Below are 16,016 nucleotides of genomic sequence, written 5' to 3' on the forward strand. Positions count from 1 at the left end.
AGGATTGCGGAAATGAGTACAACCTAGATTTAATTCAACAAGGTGTGATATTTTAGTACTTAATATGTCCTCCATAACTCTATGTATACAGTGTACTGCTCTGACGCTTCTTGGCACTGAATGTAAAATTTTATTACAAACTGTTACATCTGTCCTGTTTAACTCCTTCTTAAACGACCTGGTCTTTAATGGGGAGAGTTTCTGGTTTGGGGAGAGTTGAGGTTTTGTATTATATCACACAGTGGTTGATAAAGCCTAACTCTCTCACACCTTCAGCTCTCATACGTCCCTACAGAAGAGCTTTACTACCCTGAAGTTCACTGTGGAAACCAGACACTTCTCACTGTATGCCTCCTCTTGTGACACCAGAACATTTTAGATGCTGTCAGATCAGATCTGAAATGATTAACTTGGTCTCATGAGACTAGAGCATGGATTCCCAGAAGCCCTCACTTACTTAAGCCAAGGGTCTTGGAAAAGGAGTTTATTGTGCTTTGGCCGCAGTGGATAGTTTGGGTGTGGACAAACAACCATGCATGGTGCTATTTTAAGATGTACAGTCACTCTTCTCATAGCGTTTACTGGCTCTGAGACGCTTTCTTGTCACTCCTCACTAATCATTACAAATGATTATTTCGGGGCTTTTACAAGTCCATTGTTTTTGAATTTTTGAAAATGTTGCAGTATTTTTACATTGAAAACAAGAATTTGGTATTCCTCTTGCATTATTGTCCTCTTATAAGTTAAAAATAAATACCCTGGCAGTGTTCACTGTTCCAACAAAAACTACAAAAAAATTAAAACCCGACGTTAACTTCAGGCCAGGTGTGTGTGCCCGATGAAACCACCTATATCCCAGCAAGCTAACAGTTGTTTGTTGACTCACTAGAATGTTTATCAGTATCAGTGTGTGTGAGGCCCGAGAGCTACAGATCTCCATCCTGTAGATGGAGGAGAACACAACCTTCTCATGTTGAACCCAACAAAACCGTTTCCTGTTCTGTTCTCATTGTACAGTATGTGCCGTGTTTCAGTGTCTGAGTCTCTTAACTTGTGATGTGTCTGCTTCTTTTGTAGGACACGTAGTGTTCATGTCTTCAGAAGCTTCTTGGTGAGCCACATGCCCTCGTGATCTCGCTGATGAAGGGATTTCCAGACAATGGTCACCTGTCCAGAGAAGAGAGGCGTTTCATCTCCTGTCCAGAACCGTGCACACATGATCACTGAAGAGGAAGTGGAAAGTCGACCAATCAAAATGAGCTTCACTGTAAATAAATGAACCTAATGGAGTACTACTAAAGCTGATTTAGATGAATCATTGATAGTTCATGCTGTTTTAGCATCTCAGAAATATCCACCTTGATTTTTTTCATTTATTTTTTAAACATAGGAATAACTTTCATACGTTAGCTTCATATTTTACATGTTAGCTCAGTTTGAATAAAATCATGCTTGATTTAAATCATCCGTCATCCTTGGCCCCATGTTTTCACTCTATAATAAAAAGGTTAAATGATTACGAATGAATATAAATGAATATAAATGAATATAAATGAATATAAATAAAAACTGAAAGACAACACAAGTATATGTTTGATCTCTTGAAGCAGCACGCACACACACACACACACACACACACACACACACACATATACACTCTCACACACACACACAGGTTGCTACAACGTACATTTTTATTTTATGTATGTTTGTATAAATGGTAAATAAACTGTTTAATAAGAATAATATTAGTAGAATTTTTTTCCAGGGTTAAAAAACACATGGTTGACTCCTTATACAGGGTCACATGATTGATTCAGTACATCCTCAAAACGACATTCAATCAAAAATGGGTGACCCTGATGAACTTAATCCTGATTAATTATACAGTTGTGGCCAAAAGTTTTGAAAATGACACAATTATTAGTTTTTACAAAGTTTGCTGCAAAACTGCTTTTAGATCTTTGTTTCAGTTGTTTCTGTGATGTACTGAAGTGTAATTACAAGCACTTCATAAGTTTCAAAGGCTTTTATCGACAATTACATGACATTTATGCAAAGAGTCATTATTTGCTGTGTTGGCCCTTCTTTTCAGGACCTCTGCAATTCGACTGAGCATGCTCTCAATCAACTTCTGGGCCAAATCCTGACTGATAGCAACCCATTGTTTCATAATCACTTCTTGGAGTTTGTCATAAGTAGTGGGTTTTGTTTGTCCACCCGCCTCTTGAGGATTGACCACAAGTTCTCAATGGGATTAAGATCTGGGAGTTTCAGGCCATGGACCCAAAATTTCAACGCTTTGGTCCCCGAGCCACTTAGTTATCACTTTTGCCTTATTGGCACGGTGCTCCATCGTGCTGAAAAATGCATTGTTCTTCACCAAACTGTTGTTGGATTGTTGGAAGAAGTTGCTGTTGGAGGGTGTTTTGGTACCGTTCTTTATTCATGGCTGTATTTTTGGGAAAAATTGTGAGTGAGCCCACTCCCTTGGATGAGAAGCAACCTCTCACATGAATGGTCTCAGGATGCTTTACTGTTGGCATGACACAGGACTGATGGTAGCGCTCACCTTTTCTTCTCCGGACAAGCCTTTTCCAGATGCCCCAAACAATCGGAAAGGGGCTTCATCGGAGAATATGACTTTGCCCCAGTCCTCAGCAGTCCATTCACCATACTTTTTGCAAAAGATCAGTCTGTCCCTGATGTTTTTTTGGAGAGAATTGACTTCTTTGCTGTCCTTCTTGACACCAGGCCATCTTCCAAAAGTCTTGGCCTCACTGTGCGTGTAGATGCGCTCAAACCTGCCTGCTGCCATTCCTGAGAAAGCTCTGCACTGGTGGCACTCCGATCCTGCAGCTGAATCCTCTTCAGACGAGGACGATCCTGGCGCTTGCTGGACTTTCTTGGACGCCCTGAAGCCTTCTTAATAAGAATTGAACCTCTTTCCTTGAAGTTCTTGATGAGTCTATAAATTGTTGATTTAGGTGCAATCTTAGTAGCTACAATATCCTTGCCTGTGAAGCCATTTTTATGCAACGCAATGATGGCTGCACGCGTTACCATGGCTAACAATGGAAGAACGATGATTTCAAGCATCACCCTCCTTTTAACATGTCAAGTCTGTCATTCTAACCCAATCAGCCTGACATAATGATCTCCAGCCTTGTGCTCGTCAACATTCTCACCTGAGTTAACAAGACGTTTACTGAAATGATCTCAGCAGGTCGTTTAATGACAGCAATTAAATGCAGTGGAAAGTTTTTTTCAGGTTTAAGTTCAATCCATCTGATCACTCTTCATAACATTCTGGAGTATATGCAAATTGCTATTACAAAAACTTAAGCAGCAACTTTTCCAATTTCCAATATTTATGTCAGTCTCAAAACCTTTGGCCACAACTGTACATATACTGTTGATACACATTTCTTTCATAAACTCCAATTTTCTATTAATACACAATTCCAAACCTTTCCAAAACAATCTTGAGTAAATGAGAAAAGAAAGATGCTAAATAGTTTTCTTTTGTTTACCAAAGTTGACAGCTATACGAAATGTTAAGCTTAAATATTTCCAAATGTAATAAATTCTATAAAGTAGTTTGTAAGACACTTCCTTCATTTTGATACAACATTTATTTGGCAGTATTCATTCTTTAACACAAGAGATATAACCAAATAAAGAAGAGCAAAGGACACAGAACAAAGAGCATTTGTTCAAATCGTATTAATTAATATATTGTTGTCTTAAAACAAATACAGTTTTTCAAATGTGCACACTTTTGGAAAAAAATGCTAATTCTCCTGGTTTCACAGGTGATTGGATTTTCTGAGGAAATCCTGTATACGACAACAATTACCCATTGAAATGAACTAATTTACTTGCATCTTACTAAAAGAATACCTCCTTTGAGCCAACGATAAAATAAAGATCTGTTTTTAAATAATATGCCCTTGTTATTTCATATGAAATAGTTGTGGGGTGAAAAATGGTGAAAAGAGCTTGTCTGTGAAAACCGGCCAATTTAGCAGGAATTTTGTCAACAGAGAAATTATGTTCCAATAAAAAAATCTATGCTTCCAAGAAAATTAAATATATCATTAGGAAGGCATTCCGAGGATTTTAATAAGAAATTATGAATAAAATAAATAAAACTAATGAATCACTGTATCAAATGCTTGATATTTTCAGTAATATCTTATATTTTTTCTTTAAACATTCATTTTCAAGCAGGTTTACTCACAGGTTTGATGACGCACCAAGATACTGAAAGCTGATTGGCCTCCTGACAGTGATCGGTTAAATACGCGGGAAAATAGCGCGTTCAGTTTAGTCAGAGATCATAGTAACTTCTCTGATTTATATAGTAATTTATACATTTATTAATAAATCTCGCTATATAATAATGAAAAGTGCATAAGATTCAACGCTTCCGATAAAAGCGTGCGCTTTCGCGCTGTTGTACTCACGCGACGCGACGTCACGCGCACCATGTACGTGAACTATAGTTTCTATGGCGACGCGTGTTATGACGTGAATTCTACACATAAACACTCAAACCCATCGATATCTGTTTGTTGAGAGACGAGGCGATTTCAGAGACTTTCGGAGATTATTTCCTGACACTGTGATTTTCGACGCAGTTCAGAGCGAGAGGAGACTTTTATTTTAGGAGATCGGAGGATATTTCCTTTGAGGAAGTTTGAAGGAAGTTTTTTTCTTCTCTTCTTATTTCTTTCTTATTTCTTTCTCTTTATTTCTCTCATTCTTTCTCTCTTTCTTTCTTTCTTTCTTTCTTCAACTAATTTTTTTTTATTTTTTTATTTACTGTATTTCGTGGAGTTTGGAGAGATTGTCAGCCGCTCTTATGAGTGAAAGACAAGGTGAGCGTTTTGTTTGTTATTGCTATGTTATGGTATGATGTTGTACAATGTTTGACTGAATTAATGTGAAGATATGCCTTTGATTTTCTATTCAAGAGCAAATAGAAGTAAAAGCAATTGGTGCTTGGTTATGATAAAGGTTGCTAATAGAGGCTGTAAGTGTCTGATGTGTGAAATATTGCAGCCTCGGGCCGCTCCAGATCCAGGAGTGCTGCTGTCTCTCAGGCGGCTGCTCAGGAGGTTGGGAGAAGCGGCTCTGGTGACGACACTCAGGAACCGCTGACCAACCCAAACCTGCCTCTGAGCCAAGAGCTGCCTGGGTACATCGCTCCTCTGCCGTCAGAGTTGGCCGTTTCTGTGTCCGTGTCTCACGGGAAGAGGAAGCGGCAGAGCGGCAGCCAGGAGGATGAGGGTCCGTCCCCCTCATACAGAAGAGCTGCCAAACGCTCCCGCAGAGGTCAGAGTGCACTGAGATTAAACACCTCACCACTCACTAAACGAGTCGTCACTGAAGACGTTACAGTAAGGTCCCATTTAAAGAGGTTTCTTGTGATCTTGTGTGTTGCAGAAGCGTATGTCAAGGGCCCATTGCTGGGGCGAGGTGGATTCGGCTCGGTGTATGCTGGGACCCGGAGGTCTGACGGACTGCCAGTAAGACTTCCTCTCACCTCCCTCGTTAGAAATGTTGCCGTCAGTGAACGTGGTCTGTGATAATTAGTCAGCGTGGTCTTCATCTGTCTACAGGTTGCCATCAAGCACGTCTGTAAAAGAGGAACACCGAGACTGAGAGTCGTGAGTTCAGAGTGAATCTGTTGCTCTGCTTGCTCTGATTGAGCGCTGGATATAACGCAACGTTCGTCCCTGCAGGAAGGTCAGGATCAGCTGCCGCTGGAGGTGGCGTTGATGAGTCTGGTCAATTCGCTCCTGCCTGCCCCAACGTCCTGCAGCTGCTGGAGTGGTTAGACTTTCCCAGACGCTACACCTTGATCCTGGAGCGCCCGTTCCTTGCCAAGATCTGGACACTTTCTGCAAGCAGAACGGACGCCTGGAGGAGAGTCTGGCCAAGAAAGTGCTGCTGCAGCTGGTCACGGCGCTGAAACACTGCGAGAGCCGCGAGTCCTGCACCGGGACGTCAAACCGGAGAACCTGCTGATCTCCACAGAGTCACACGACATCAAGCTGCTGGACTTCGCTGTGGAGATCTGCTGAAAGACTCGGCCTACAGACACTTTGCAGGTGGGTTTGATCTCACTGCGGTGATCTGTGTTTGTTTGTGGAGCCTCTTCAGGTGACGTCTGGGGTCTTGTTGTGTCTCTCAGGCACTCTTCAGTACGCCCCTCCTGAGTGGTTTCGCGGCAGCGCTATCACGCAGGACCGGCTACGGTTTGGTCGGTCGGGTGACGCTCTACAACATCTTGTGCGGCTGTTTCCCCTTCAGAGGCACGTTGAGGGTCACCTCCAGAAGCAGACTGCGCTTCCTAGAGAGAGCTGTCCACAGGCAAGAGACAGAGGTCACGTCCAGATCCAGGTGAAGCGTGTGCTTCTGTCTTCCTGAACACTGTGTTGTGTGTAACAGAGTGCCGTCAGCTGATTGGCTGGTGTCTCAGTGCATCGGCGTCAGACCGCCCACTTTAGAGGACATTGAGCGCCACCCTGGTTACACTGAGCAGGTGGCCAGAGACACACACTTATCTGACTCACAGCAGTCACGGCTGGATTGTCTCAAGTAGGATCAGACTAGATTAATGCTTCTGATTGTTTGTATAGGGTGAGCAGGAGTGACACAGGAAGTGCAGGGAACGGCTTCCTGGTCGCCTCCAGAAAGAGCAGAGGATCATGGGCTGATGGTGGAGGGTTCGGATCCTCTGCTCCAGTCGGTGAAGATCTCTGTGTGGATGCTGCAGGAGTCTGAACACACAGCAGCAGCTGAAACCACCCACAGATCAATATGTGTAGCTTCTCCACAATAAAGTGTAAATATGTATATAACAGGAGTTGTACATCTCGCTGTATCACAGTAGTATTACTTTTTTTGTAATCGGGACAGGAAAAAGGACCAAAAATAAGAAAGAAATCAGAAGAAAAATCTCTTAGTGATTCAGATTAATAGAAGGGGATGCATAGAATGTAAATTGCAAAAACAAATATATAAATAAAGCCATTTTTATGCTTAAAGGAAAAAAAAAATAATGGTGACCCAAAACCATTGTTCCATACTTTTTCAAAATATCCTCCTTTGTGTTCGGGAGAACAAAGAAATTCATACAAGTTTGGAACTACTTGAGGATGAGTAAATGATAACAAAATCTTACTTGTTGGGTAAAATTCCTTTAAACAGTAATATTTTCGTTTGCCTTACCGTGGTGCTTTAACTGTGGCAGTGGGGCTGCACAACATCTGTGCAAATTATCAGGGTAAAGAAATTAACCAAATAAATAGAAATAAACAAACTAAAATATTTAGTTCAATACGTCCTGCAACTGGTTTTGCACATACAGTAGAATACAAATTGCCTAGAAAGACATATTTTGAAAAAGACATATTTTAACAGTTATTTATATTATTTATTATTTATTATAGTTTGGATTCATAACAACATAAATTAGTCTTTTCAGGCTCACTGATTCAAAGAAAACTAATTTTCTGGTTGACCAGAAGCTGAATACAAAGTATTTATTCAGTAAATAATAATCAGTGAACCATATTCCTTTTAACATACCTACAAACATTGAGTTAGACAACATTTGACAGTCCACTTTAGGCATTCCACGATCAGTAAGCAACTTTTCAGCTACATGTCATTAGAGTTTTAGTAAACTGTCTGTTTAATAACCTCTTATTAGTTAATAGATGGCAAGTATTAAGGTATTAAACATATTCTTAATAAAAACAGAGAAATATATGCTATTAATAGCTGTAAAATTAGCCCATTTTGTTTCAATATAGGATTGCGGAAATGAGTACAACCTAGATTTAATTCAACAAGGTGTGATATTTTAGTACTTAATATGTCCTCCATAACTCTATGTATACAGTGTACTGCTCTGACGCTTCTTGGCACTGAATGTAAAATTTTATTACAAACTGTTACATCTGTCCTGTTTAACTCCTTCTTAAACGACCTGGTCTTTAATGGGGAGAGTTTCTGGTTTGGGGAGAGTTGAGGTTTTGTATTATATCACACAGTGGTTGATAAAGCCTAACTCTCTCACACCTTCAGCTCTCATACGTCCCTACAGAAGAGCTTTACTACCCTGAAGTTCACTGTGGAAACCAGACACTTCTCACTGTATGCCTCCTCTTGTGACACCAGAACATTTTAGATGCTGTCAGATCAGATCTGAAATGATTAACTTGGTCTCATGAGACTAGAGCATGGATTCCCAGAAGCCCTCACTTACTTAAGCCAAGGGTCTTGGAAAAGGAGTTTATTGTGCTTTGGCCGCAGTGGATAGTTTGGGTGCGGACAAACAACCATGCATGGTGCTATTTTAAGATGTACAGTCACTCTTCTCATAGCGTTTACTGGCTCTGAGACGCTTTCTTAGTCACTCCTCACTAATCATTACAAATGATTATTTCGGGGCCTTTTTACAAGTCCATTGTTTTTGAATTTTTGAAAATGTTGCAGTATTTTTACATTGAAAACAAGAATTTGGTATTCCTCTTGCATTATTGTCCTCTTATAAGTTAAAAAATAAATACCCTGGCAGTGTTCACTGTTCCAACAAAAACTACAAAAAATTAAAACCCGACGTTAACTTCAGGCCAGGTGTGTGTGCCGATGAAACCACCTATATCCCAGCAAGCTAACAGTTGTTTGTTGACTCACTAGTATGTTTATCAGTATCAGTGTGTGTGAGGCCCGAGAGCTACAGATCTCCATCCTGTAGATGGAGGAGAACACAACCTTCTCATGTTGAACCCAACAAAACCGTTTCCTGTTCTGTTCTCATTGTACAGTATGTGCCGTGTTTCAGTGTCTGAGTCTCTTAACTTGTGATGTGTCTGCTTCTCTTTGTAGGACACGTAGTGTTCATGTCTTCAGAAGCTTCTTGGTGAGCCACATGCCCTCGTGATCTCGCTGATGAAGGGATTTCCAGACAATGGTCACCTGTCCAGAGAAGAGAGGCGTTTCATCTCCTGTCCAGAACCGTGCACACATGATCACTAAAGAGGAAGTGGAAAGTCGACCAATCAAAATGAGCTTCACTGTAAATAAATGAACCTAATGGAGTACTACTAAAGCTGATTTAGATGAATCATTGATAGTTCATGCTGTTTTAGCATCTCAGAAATATCCACCTTGATTTTTTCTCATTTATTTTTTAAACATAGGAATAACTTTCATACGTTAGCTTTTGAATAAAATCATGCTTGATTTAAATCATCCGTCATCCTTGGCCCCATGTTTTCACTCTATAATAAAAAGGTCAAATGATTACGAATGATTTAAGAACAAATGAATATAAATAAAACTGAAAGACAACACGAGTATATGTTTGATCTCTTGAAGCAGCACACACACACACACACACACACACACACACACACACACACACACACACATATATACACTCTCACACACACACACAGGTTGCTACAACGTACATTTTTATTTTATGTATGTTTGTATAAATGGTAAATAAACTGTTTAATAAGAATAATATTAGTAGAATTTTTTTCCAGGGTTAAAAACACATGGTTGACTCTTTATACAGGGTCACATGATTGATTCAGTACATCCTCAAAACGACATTCAATCAAAAATGGGTGACCCTGATGAACTTAATCCTGATTAATTATACAGTTGTGGCCAAAAGTTTTGAAAATGACACAATTATTAGTTTTTACAAAGTTTGCTGCTAAACTGCTTTTAGATCTTTGTTTCAGTTGTTTCTGTGATGTACTGAAGTGTAATTACAAGCACTTCATACGTTTCAAAGGCTTTTATCGACAATTACATGACATTTATGCAAAGAGTCATTATTTGCTGTGTTGGCCCTTCTTTTCAGGACCTCTGCAATTCGACTGAGCATGCTCTCAATCAACTTCTGGGCCAAATCCTGACTGATAGCAACCCATTCTTTCAAAATCACTTCTTGGAGTTTGTCATAAGTAGTGGGTTTTGTTTGTCCACCCGCCTCTTGAGGATTGACCACAAGTTCTCAATGGGATTAAGATCTGGGGAGTTTCAGGCCACTTCCCGAGCCACTTAGTTATCACTTTTGCCTTATTGGCACGGTGCTCCATCGTGCTGAAAATGCATTGTTCTTCACCAAACTGTTGTTGGATTGTTGGAAGAAGTTGCTGTTGGAGGGTGTTTTGGTACCGTTCTTTATTCATGGCTGTATTTTTGGGAAAAATTGTGAGTGAGCCCACTCCCTTGGATGAGAAGCAACCTCTCACATGAATGGTCTCAGGATGCTTTACTGTTGGCATGACACAGGACTGATGGTAGCGCTCACCTTTTCTTCTCTGGACAAGCCTTTTCCAGATGCCCCAAACAATCGGAAAGGGGCTTCATCGGAGAATATGACTTTGCCCCAGTCCTCAGCAGTCCATTCACCATACTTTTTGCAAAAGATCAGTCTGTCCCTGATGTTTTTTGGAGAAAGTGGCTTCTTTGTCAAGTCAAGTCAAGTCAACTTTATTGTCAAATATGCTCTATGTACAACATTCAGCACAGATGAAATTTCTTCCCTTCTGACCTTGCAAACATGCAGAATAAGAGATTAAAAAATAAAAACTAAAGTATAATAAAATAATGGTAAAGTATCTAAATTATAAATAGTGCAACATTAAATATACAGACATTAAACATACAGACAAGGCACTTGTTGGAATATTAAATTAAATTAAAGTGAGGTAGTGCGTTGAGGTGCAAGATGTAGACCCTGAGATTATGAGTTTATGTGGGGCGGGGATCACAGTCTGAGGTCTGAGGCCTGAGGCAGGGGCCAGAGGTAGAGGTGAGTGAAGGGAGAGTAGGTAGGGAGTTGAGTCTCCTGACTGCCTGGTGTATGAAACTGTCCCTGAGCCTGCTGGTTCTGGCTCGAGACTCCGCAGTCTCTTCCCGACGGCAACAGGTTGAAGAGGCAGTGAGATGGGTGGGTGGGGTCCCCTGCTATCCTGGTGGCTTTGCGGGTGAGACGAGCATTAAAAATGTCCAAGAGAGAGGGAGAGACACCAATGATTTTCTCAGCTGCTCTCACGATGCGCTGTAGTGTGTTACGGCAGGACACGGTGCAGGCTCCGTACCACACCGTGATGCAGCTGGACAGAATGCTCTCGATGGTGCCTCTGTAGAAGTTCTGCATGATGGGGTGGGGCTTTGCTCTCTTCAGTTTACGGAGAAAGTACAGGCGCTGATGGGCTTTTTTGGCCAGTGATGCGGTGTTGTGACTCCATGACAGGTCTTCAGATATGTGCACACCCAGGAACTTGGTGCTGTTCACCCTCTCCACTACAGCACCGTCGATGATCAGTGGAGCATGCTGGGTGTGCGCTCTCCTGAAGTCCACAACAATCTCCTTTGTCTTCTTCACATTCAGGTGGAGATTGTTATCTTTGCACCACATGGCCAGCCTGCTCACTTCACTCCTGTAGGGTGTCTCATTGTTGTTGTTGATAAGACCAACCACAGTCGTGTCATCCGCGAACTTGATGAAGAGGTTAGAGCTGGATGATGGAGTACAGTCATGGGTCAGCAGAGTGAAAAGAAGGGGGCTCAGCACACATCCTTGGGGGGCCCCCGTGTTCATGATGATGGAGCTTGAGGAGTTGCTGCCAACCCGAACTGCCTGAGGTCTCCCTGTCAGGAAGTCCAGCAGCCAGTTGCACAGGGAGGTGTTGAGCCCCAGCTGGCCCAGTTTATGGATGAGCTGCTGCGGGATTATGGTGTTGAATGCTGAGCTGAAGTCGATGAACAGCATTCTGACATGTGAGTCTTTGACTTTTTTGGGACTGGGATGATTGTGGTGGATTTAAGGCACGTGGGGACAACAGCCTGGCTCAGTGAGATGTTGAAGATGTCCGTGAGGACATCTGTGAGCTCAGCAGCACAGTCTCTCAGAACACGACCAGGGATGTTATCCGGGCCTAGGGCTTTGCGAGCATTTGTCCCTCTGAGACAGCGCCTCACACTATCAGGGAACAGTATCAACACCTGGTCACCAAGAGAAGGTGGTAGCTTCTCTGCTGGAGTGTTGTTGTCTGCCTCAAAGCGGGCGAAGAAGTTGTTCAGATGGTTCAGCAGAGAGGTGGAGCTATCACAGGTCCGTGGAGAGGGCTTGACTTCTTGGAGACTTTCCCACTTGACCAAGGTAACCCTGGAGGAACTTTTTAAATCCACACATCCAGGCGCTTCATCCAGTCGATTTTGGCCGGGTTAAGTGCGTCTTCTCGGACACTTTCCCACTCGACCATGGTAACCCTGGAGAAAATTATTAACCGCTTAAAACTTAAGTACAGACATCCAGGCACTTCATCTAGCCGATCTTGGCTGTGATAAGTGCTACTTCTTGGTGTCTTTCCCACTCGACCATGGTAACCCTGGAGGAAATTTTTAAGCATTTAAAACCTAAGTCCAGACATCCAGGCGCTTCATCCAGGCGATATTGACCATGATAGGTGTGACTTCTCGGACGACTTTTACACTCGACCCCCGCCACCCTGAATGAAATTTTTAAGCGTTCAAAAACTAATCCCAAACATCCAGGCGCTTCATCCAGCCGATCTTGGCCGAGTTAAGTTCGACTTCTTGGACGGTTTCCCATTTGACCATGATAACCTTGGAAGAACTTTTTATGCATTCAAAACTTAAGTCCAGACATCCAGGCGCTTCGTCTAGCCGATCTTGACCGTGATAGGAGATACTTTCCCACTTGATCATGGTAACCTTGGAGTAAACTTTTAAGCGCTCAAGAGCTTAGCCCAAACATCCAGGCGCTTCATTCAAGCGATATTGGCCGGGTTAAATGTGACTTCTCGGACGCTTTTCCACTTGACCATGGTAACACTTGAGGAAATTTGTAAGTGTTCAAAAGCTAAATCCACACATCCAGGCGCTTCATCCAGGCAATATTGGCCGGGTTAAGTGCGTTTTCTCGGACACTTTCCCACTCGATCATGGTAACCCTGGAAGAAATTTTTAAGCGTTCAAAACCTAAGCCCAAACATCTAGGTGCTTCATCCAGCCAATATTGGCAGAGTTAGGTGCGAATTATCAGACGACTTATTCACTCGACCCCCGCCACCCTGGATGAAATTTTTAAGCATTCAAAACCTAACCCCAAACATCCAGGCGCTTCATCCAGCCGAACTTGGCTGGGTTAAGTTCGACTTCTTGGAATGTTTCGCACTCGACCGTGGTAAACCTGGAACGATTTTTTAAGCATTCAAAACTTAAGTCCAGACATCCAGGCGCTTCTGTCTCTGCCGATCTTGACCGTGATAGGAGCTACTTCTTGGACTCTTTCCCACTCAAACCCTGCCAACCAGAAGGAAAAAAAACATTCAAAACCTTAGTCCTAACATTCAGGCACTTCTTCCAGCATACCTTAGCCAGGATAGATGCAATTTCTTGGACGCTTTCCCACTCGACCATGGTAACCCTGGAGGAAACTTTTAAGCGTTTAAAACCTAAGTCCAGACATCCAGGCGCTTCATCGAGACGATATTAGACGAGATAGGTGCGACTTCTTAGAGGAATTTTTCACTCAACCCCCACCACCCTGGATGAAATTTTTAAGCGTCCAAAACCTAAGCCCAAACATCCAGGCGCTTCATCCAGGCGATATTGGCCGGGTTAAATGCAGTAGTTCTCGGATGCTTTTCCACTTGACCATGGTAACCCTGGAAGAAATTTGTAAGCGTTCAAAACCTAAGCCCAAACATCCAGGCGCTTCATCCAACCGATATTGACCGAGTTAGGTGCGACTTCTCAGATGCTTTCCCATTCGACCTCAGCCACCCTGGATGAAATTTTTAAGCGTTCAAAAACTAATCCCAAACATTCAGGCGCTTCATCCAGCCGATCTTAGACGGGATAGGTACAATTTCTCAGACGCTTTCCCACTCGACTATGGTAACCCTGGAGCAAATTTTTAAGCATTTAAAAACTAATTCCAGAAATCCAGGCGATTTTGGACAGGTTGAGTGCAATTTCCCAGATGCTTTCCCACTCAACCATGGTAACCCTGGAGCAAATTTTTAAGCGTTCAAAACCTAAGTACAGACATCCAGGCACTTCACCCAGGCATTCTTGGCCGGGATAGGTGTGATATTTAGGACGCTTTCCCACTCGACCATGGTAACCCTGGAAGAAATTTTTAAGCGTTCAAAACCTAAGTCCAAACATCCAGGCTCTTCATCCAACCGATCTTGGCCGAGTTAACTTCGACTTCTTGGACAGTTTCCCACTCGACCATGGTAACCCTGGAACAAATATTTGAGCGTTCAAAACCTACGTCCAGACATCCAGGCTCTCAGACTTATCCCACAACAGTAACACATTACTGGGCATGATTTTATTCAGTAAAGGCCTTGACCAACAGACTCACCCCATTACTATAACACTTTCATGGGCATGATCTGGGCCGACTTAAGTCTGACTTCTCGTAGGCTTTCCCACTCGACCATGATTACCCTGGAAGAAATTTTTAAACGTTCAAAATCTAAATCCAGACATCCAGGCTCACAGACTAACCCCATAACAGTAACAAATTACTTGGCATGATTTCATTCAGTAAAGGCCCTGTATTACAGTTTTCTTTAAGGCATGGGCCCACAAACTGACCCCATTACTATAAAACTTTAAAGGGCATGATCTTGACAGGGTTAAGAGTGACTTCTCATAGGCTTTCCCACTCGACCATGGTAACCCTGGAAGAAATTTTTAAGCGTTCAAAACCTAAGTCCAGACATCCAGGGGCTTCATCCAGGCGATATTGGCCGGTTTAAGTGCAATTCTTTGGATGCTAATCCACTCGACCATGGTAACCCTGGAACAAATATTTGAGCATTCAAAACCTACGTCCAGATATCCAGGCTCTAGACTAACCCCATAACAGCAAGACATTACTGGGCATGAGTTTATTCACTAAAGGCCCTGTATTACAGTTTTCTTCATGGCCTGGGCCCACAAACTCACCCCAGTACTATAAGACTTTCAAGGGCATGATCTTTGTCGGGTTTATTTTATTCAGTAAAGGCCTGAGCCCACAGACTCACCCCATTACTATAACACTAGTATGGGCATGTTCTTGGCCGGTTTAAGTGTGACTTCTCGTAGTCTTTCCCACTCAACAATGGCAACCCTGGAAGAAATATTCAAGCATTCAAAACCTACGTCCAGACGTACAGGCTCACAGACTAACCCCATAACAGTAACACATTACTGGGCATGATTTTATTCAGTAAAGGCCCTGTATTACAGTTTTCTTTAAGGCTTGGGCCCACAAACTCACTCCATTACTATAACACTAATAGGGGCATGATCTTGGCCGGGTTAAGTGTGACTTCTCGTAGGCTTTCCCAATCGACCATGGTTACCCTGGAAGAAATTTTTAAACGTTCAAAATCTAAATCCAGACATCCAGACCCACAGACTAACCCCATAACAGTAACACATTACTGGGCATGATTTTATTCAGTAAAGGCCCTGTATTACAGTTTTCTTTAAGGCCTGGGCCCAAAAACTCACCCCATTACTATAAAACTTTAAAGGGCATGATCTTGACAGGGTTAAGAGTGTCTTCTCATAGGCTTTCCCACTCGACCATGGTAACCCTGGAAGAAATTTTTAAGCGTTCAAAACCTAAGTCCAGACGTCCAGGGGCTTCATCCAGGCGATATTGGCCGGTTTAAGTGCAACTCGTTGGATGCTAATCCACTCGACCATGGTAACCCTGGAAGAAATTTTTAAGCGTTCAAAACCTACGTCCAGACATCCAGGCTCACAGACTAACCCCATAACAGTAACACATTACTGGGCATGATTTTATTCAGTAAACGCCCTGTATTACAGTTTTCCTTAAGGCTTGGGCCTACAAACTCACTCCATTACTATAACACTAATAGGGCATTATCTTGGCCGGGTTAAGAGTGACTTCTCGTAGGCTTTCCCACTCG

Source organism: Puntigrus tetrazona, unplaced genomic scaffold, assembly GCF_018831695.1.
Source record: "Puntigrus tetrazona isolate hp1 unplaced genomic scaffold, ASM1883169v1 S000001050, whole genome shotgun sequence".
NCBI lineage: Eukaryota > Metazoa > Chordata > Actinopteri > Cypriniformes > Cyprinidae > Puntigrus > Puntigrus tetrazona.